Consider the following 7171-nt stretch of genomic DNA (forward strand, 5'->3'; position numbering starts at 1 on the left):
ACTCTCTCGCTCCCTCTCCTCAATAGCGGAAGGACAGAAAATAAAATTTTATTTGATGAGCCAAGGCAGGGGGATCACTTACCAGTTACTCTCACGGACAAAACAGACTTGACTTGGGGAGAATTAATTTATCGGTAGTTAAACTAGGTTTGGATAGTGAGAAACAAAGTAAAGCGCCACCTTCCCGCCCCTACCTTCTTCCCAGGTTTCACTCCTCCACCCCTGACTCCTCAGCCCCCCTCGCAGGAGGGGCAGGGGTGGGGGCCGGGGCCACGGCCGGGCCGTGCAGCGCTGTGCCGCGCCTTCCCCCTCAGGCTGCTCCCGGCGGCGCCATCTTGGGCCACGGGTGCCGCAGGGCCCGTCCCTGCCCCACCCTGGTCACCTCACGGATGCGGGACACTGTGTACCCGCCGCGCATCCTCCTCCTCCGGCCTTGGGGTTGCAGAGATGTTTCTCGCATTTTTTTCCTCGCTTCCCTCTCTTAAATACATTTTTCCAGAGGGGCCCCACCAGCTTTGGTGCGGGGCTGCGCGGTGCCAGGCGGCGGGACCGGCAGGCACCGGCTGCGGGCAGCAGGGACAGCCCCCACCTCTCCTCACAGAACCCGCGGGCCGGGCGCACCTCAGCGGCCCTCTGGGGGCTGTGCCCTTCTGTCCCTGCGCGGAGGAGACGAGTGACCACCCAGCTCCAAAGCTCCTGCCCAGGATGGCAAAATGGCTGCCCTCATGTGGGACAGCAGAGGTTAGTGGTTAGGGATTGTGTTTTTCTGCCTCGGCTTAATTTCTGCTTGTTGAGGGCCAGCAGGAGCGGCAGGCCGGAGCCTTCCTCCTACTCGAAACAGGGTCTTTCTGCGTGTTACCACAGGGGAGTCCCTATTACCGTCGTCTGAAAACCGCCAAAGTCTGGAAAGGCGGTGAGCTCTGCTGATTTGGTGGCAACTCTGTGAGCTGATAATATTGTTAAAGGACATAAATAGCCCAGGGATTAGCAATGCAAAAACCGAGCTGCGTTTTCCACTGCTGACCTTTCAGTTCAGAAGGTGACAAAATGGCCGATCGCTCCCGTTGTCCCCGTGCTGTTAGCGGTGGGGAGGCAGGAGGTTCAGGGGCTGCCAGTGACAGGATTTGCACAGGCACAGGGCAGCCCTCTCTAAAATACTCATATTCATACTGGAGATGAGGGACGGGCCAGCCCAGGGCTGAGACTGGGGTGAGGGGACCTTACAGTTGGAAACCCTCCGGGCTGTTGCCTCTGCATATCTGGTTGCATGTCAAAGCAGTGCCTTTGGTGTCTTCCATTTTGTGCTCTTTCAGTTGTGCTTCCTGAAAAAATAAAATCCCAAAAACCTGTTGGTAAAATGAGCAGTTTGAACAAAGCTCCATGCAGAAGTCTGACACGGAGACCCAAAGCAGCTGCTGCTAGCCTGGGAAAGCGCGTTTTTCCAGTTTTCTGTGCCATGTTTGTGCTTGATGAGACCCCCTGTGTTTCAGGGGAATTACACAGGTTGGATAAGGCCTGCGTAGTTATTCGATAGCTTTCCAGATGAGACCCCATGTGTTTCAGGGCAATTACGCAGGTTGAATAAGGCCCCTGTAGTTACTCCATAGCTTTCTAAATGCTTCTCATCATTGTGTCCAACCTAGGGCAGCTTGCCTCAAGAATGGACTGAGAGGCATAATCCTCCAATCCAGGAAGTGGAGGAACTGGCTGATCAGTAAGCAGCAAAGTATCCAGCCTCCAGCCTCATGGCATGCCCTGCATGCAGGCCGAATAAACCTGATGCTGTAGAGAGAAACATCAATGTTTTGTGGTTCACTTGCTTTTGAGGCCAGTTTGGATGCAGCAGGGGGAGTGCGGGCTTTGGGAAGAGGAGTCAGTGCATGTGGGAGAAAAGCTGACTTTCCTCTTCACTCTTCTCCTGGGGGGAAGAGTTACTGTGTGGTTATTGTGTTTTGTGGCTATTCTGGTTTTGAATCAGCATCACTGAACCGGAATACTATCAAGTCAGAGAGGAACAGAAGAGATTCATAATTGAGTACTTAGTGTCTCAAAGTAGATCAAGATGCAGTTATGGCTTCCTGGAGCGCTGGCCTCAGCTAAGAATGTTCCGGTCTATTTTGTTTTGTGAACTGCCTCTTGGCAGCCTTAAACCAGCTATTGCATCTATTTCAAGAGCACTTGTTTAATGCCAGTAAACTGCAAAACAGATTCTCTTGTCAGTTGATAACCATCCCCAACTGCTCAGAGCTGGGGTGGCTGGGCTTTCTGCCAGCTGCCCCCGAAGGCTGTTAGTGTTGAGATAGAGTAGTGATAGGAGTTTGTATTGAGACACACCGTTGCCTCTTCTGACCTGTGAAACAAATGTGGTGTGGTGGTCGACGGGGTGATGTCTAAAGGCAGATGTTTAATCCTCTTGTTTGCTTTCCTAAGATGAAACAATTTATATTTTGGCATGTTTGTAGGCAGCTGTCCACTAATGAGCCTGTCAGCCTGCCCCAAACAGTGCAAACTCCTTTCATGTGCTTGTGATGAGGAATAAGTTGAAAAAAGAGCCTTGGCAGTGCAGAAGTGAAGGACCTTGACAGGTTTTGAAGCCTGTGAGATAAAAATAGATCAGACAAACCTCTGCTTCCAGCTGCTTTTAGCATCCTTACCTCAACAAAATGATTACCAGTTATTTAGACAGTCACAGAAATGAGGGAGGCTCGTGGCAGCCTCGGTGCTATGCATATGCTACCTGGAGCATGCTAAGATGGTTACCCTGGGTTTTGTAGTCAGAGGCTGGGGTAAAATACAGGACGGAGGAATGAGGAAGGTGTTGTCCACTGAGGTAGGGAGGGAACAAGTGCATTTCTGTTTGAGTAACTGAAAAGATCAGGACTGTTCCTTCTTCCCTCATTACCTGCAGTGCTGCTCAGCATCGCCACATATGTGCACCTCCCTGTGTCTGGGCTTTGCAGGCTGGCTCTGCTAGGGTTCTGCTGCTAGTCTGACCCCACACAGAGCCCCAGCTGACAGTGCTCACCAGCATTTTCAAGTGAGATGCTACAGGAGGCCCTGGGAGCATGCAAGAGGTGTGCTGTGCCAGGTAGGAAATTGCCTGCTATGTGGGGTGCTGAGTAGGAGGCTGCTGTCAGCACAGATTGGTGGAGATGGGAGTTCACTGTCTCATGCCCTGCCGCTGTGTGCTTGTAGATCTCAAAAGGGACCAAGCAACCCCAGGAAGAGGAGGAGGGTTTTCTAGGGGTATTTTGTAAAGCCTGGGAAAAATAAGATGGTGGGGAGGTGTGGCATGGCTTTGCACCCAATGACCTCTCTCTCCTTCCAGAGGACTATTTTGAAGGTTGTGCCTGAATAGCTCACTTCAAGATCTATTGTGAGACTGATCACCTGGTGGGAGGTCAGCGGTGGGGAAGGGGCTGTGATACTACCCTGTGCAGCCACAGCTTCCTCCCTGCCACACGACATAGGTCCCATCACAGGCTGACCATCTGCACCCTGCAGCACGGAGAGGGAGCCTGGGAAACTGCAAATAATGGAGATAGCCTGGTGTATGAGTCTTGATACTGAGGTGTGTGCTGCTTCAAGTAGCTGAGGGTACAGGCCTGTGCCAACAGGTACGGTAACTGAGGAGAGTATTCAGTATGACAGGGATCTGTTTCTACTGCTGTGTTCACTAGCAGGAGACAGAGGCTAACTGCAGGGCAGGCATCCCCTCATTTAGAAGCTTAACTAAGCTGGTCCCTCTGGGTATCTGTGAGACCTGAATTAGCAGCTCATCCATTTAATCCCCTTTGAGAGCTCTGAGCTTTCTCATTCAGTGCAAGGAAAGGCTCGTTTGGGTTGTGTCATCGTCTCTGGTTTGTGAACTCAGCTTTTATGAAAATGGCTTCCTTTGGATTTGGGGCCACCAGGCCTGTTCCGTGAGCATGCATCTCATCTGTAGGGGGGGCACTGGGGTCTGGAGCTGGATGCACAACACTGTGCTCTCATAGAAGCCCTCACCTGCCAGTCCAGTCAGGGGCTGGCAGGGAACAGCTTGGGTGTGCTGTGATAGTTTCTCCACAGCTAAGCTGCAGCCCATCGGAGTTCATCCAAGAAGCAGTGGCATTTTCCTAGGCCAGGACCTCATAACTTGCATTTGCATGTATTTATTCACATCCAGTTCTCTGTGGGGAGGTTTTTGTGGCAAAGCAACCAAGTGCATATGGAGGAATAAACACAGGTCCCACAGCTGCTCATCTGAACCAGTCTGTTTCAAGCCATGCTTCATCTCCAGCTCCTGGAGTTGCCAACTGGGAGCCACGCATGGCCAGCGATCAGCACAGAATTCCCTTGCAAGGGGCTGAATGTCTCATCTCCATTCTGCTGATCAGTACAGCTCAGACCAAAACCAGGACTTTCAGCAGGGCTGGAAACAGGCTGCACAGATCTTCCCTGGGGATGGGCCTCTGCAGGGGAGAGCTGCATCAGTGGTGCGCTGCGTGCTGGGGGTCTTGCCTCATTTCACAGGCATGCCACTGTTATGGAAAAGCTGTGAAGAAGCCTTGATGCAGAGCTTTACAGGGACAGTGCTCAGAGCTACGGACTGAATGAATGCTCAGCACCTCTGCTCCCTCTTTCTAGATATGTTACTGACTCACCAGGTGGCTCCAGGCCTTCATTTAAATGCTTCATGCCCCAGTTTTTTTCTTGGCACAGAGTGCTGCTCTGCTCAGACTGTAAGAGTTTAAGCAGATCTTGCTGATGTCTGAAATGCTTCTCATTTTTGCTGAAAGGTATTTTGGAAGGAAAAGAAGAAAAAGAACAAATTAATACCATCTCTTCCACAGCAGGGGAGGAGACCAAGGGCAGAGCCCAAAGAGTGCTGGTGGATGCTGTTAAATCCAGTTAGTGGCCGGTCACAAGTCATGTTCCCCAGGTCCCAGTATTGGGGCCAGTCCATTTTAAAATCTTCATCAATGATCTGAATGAGGGAGTCAAGTGCACCCTCAGTAAGTTTGCAGATGACACCAAGCTGGGCAGGAGTGTTGATCTGCTGGAGGGCAGGAAGGCTCTGCAGAAGGATCTGGACGGATGGGCCAAGGCCAGTTGTATGAGGTTCAACAAGGCTCAGTGCCGGGCCCTGCACTTGGGTCACAACAACCCCACACAATGCTATGGGCTTGGGGAAGGGTGCTGGAAAGCTGCTGGGTGAGAAAGGACCCAGGGATGGTGGTCAACAGCCTGCTAAACATGAGGCAGCAGCATCCTGGCTTGTATCGGAAACAATGAGGCCAGCAGGACAAGGGGAGTGATTGTTCCCCTGTATTTGGCACTGGCAAGGCCTGACTTCGAGTCCTGGGTTCAGTTTTGGGCCCCTCACTGCAAGAGGCACATAGAGGTCCTGGAGTGTGTCCAGAGATGGGCACCAAACCTGGTGAAGGATCTGGAGAACAAGTCTTATGAGGAGCAGCTGAGGGAACTGGGGTTGTTCAGCCTGGAGAAAAGGAGACTCAGGGGAGATGTTATTGCTCTCTACAGCTGCCTGAAAGGTGTTGGTCTCTTCTCCAAAGTAACAAGCGACACGACAAGAAGAAATGGCCCCAAGTTGTGCCAGGGGAGGCTTAGATTGAATATTACGAAAAATTTCTTCATGGCGAGGGTTCTTAAGGACTGGAACAGGCTGCCCAGGGAAGTAGTTGAGTCGTCATCCCTGGAGGTATTTAAAAAGACGTTTAGATATGGTGCTTCGGGACATGGTGTAGTGGTAGACTTGGCAATGCTGGGTTAATGGTTGGACTTGATCTCAAAGGTGTTTTCCAACATAAATGATTCTATGATTCTTACAAGATACCACACTGAGAAGGGAAAATGGGTAGTGAGAAGAGAGGTAGGCGGTGACCTCTTGAAGCAGTATGGCCGTTACCTCAGTAATAGGGATGGCTGCTTGAGCAGCTCTGGTTTGCCTTTTGCAAACAACCTCATGTTCCTCAAATACATTCTTTGCTATAGAAATTACTCCGCTTCTCCAGATTCACCAGCATGTATCCGGGTTTCAGCTGGGATAATTTTCTTCTTAATAGCTGGTGCAGTGCTGTGTTTTGGATTGTGAGAACAATGTTGATAACACTGATGTTTTTAGTAGCTGTGTGCAAAGCTTTTGCTTTACCTATTAAACTATCTCAACCCATGAGTTTTCTCACTTTTCCGATTCTCTCCCCCATCCCACTGTGGAGGGAGTGAGCAAGCAGCTGCATGGTGCTTGGTTGTGGGCTGGGGTTAAACCATGACAAAGGGCTAAAAAGTGGGTTTGGGTCACAACTGTGCAGGGGAGCACATGCTCCCTTACCACCTTGGGTTGTGTTGGCATCTTGGCTACATTTGCATGCCCTGTTCCCCATCCTCCTGGTCAGACATCATATTCTGGCTGTCTTGGGGCCTTTTCCACCTCCGCTGGGATAGGGCAGCTAGCACCTGGCCCTAGCTATATTTGTTCCTTTGCTCTTTTGGTCAGCAGGACAGGACTTTACAACACTACATTTACAAGTTAAACAACATGAGTTATGAGGTCCTGCTCCAGCGTGCAAACAGGGCTGGGTCCAGCATTTACAGTGTCAGGCTGTAATACTCAGCACAGTATCTCTAGACCCAGCTTACTTCCTCAGGGGACTGGATTTATTTGCAGCTTTTGGCAGTTGATCACGGACACCAATACCTTCCAGTGCCCTTACACTCTTGGTCCGAAGGGGATAAATCACTTTAAAAATATCATCCATTTGCTCCTTGCAATGTCTTGTAAAATCAGCAAGAAGCACGAAAATCTATTTAATGTGGATTTGTGTGGCTTAGTATATGTGAGTTGCTTATATGTGTTGAGACTCCCAGAGAGAATCAGCAGAGGAAGGTAAAGTTACCACTATCAATTTAGGGGGACCAGGATTTATATGTTTTTTTTAATATGTCTGACTTCTTTAACTCTGTCAAAAAATATCTGCTCTCAAAATTCCTGTGGGGACAGATAATTGAGAGTACTTATCAGCTAAAGTCTGATCAGTTTATTTGTATCAGCACCTTGCAACACAAAGGGTGGCAGCCTACCACAAAGGAACAGCCATGTCTCACTTTCCTTAGACAAAGGAACCACTCTCACCAATGTGTATGGTACCTGCTGATCTTCTCCCACACTGCT

Source organism: Falco biarmicus, chromosome 1 (assembly GCF_023638135.1).
Source record: "Falco biarmicus isolate bFalBia1 chromosome 1, bFalBia1.pri, whole genome shotgun sequence".
Classification (NCBI taxonomy): domain Eukaryota; kingdom Metazoa; phylum Chordata; class Aves; order Falconiformes; family Falconidae; genus Falco; species Falco biarmicus.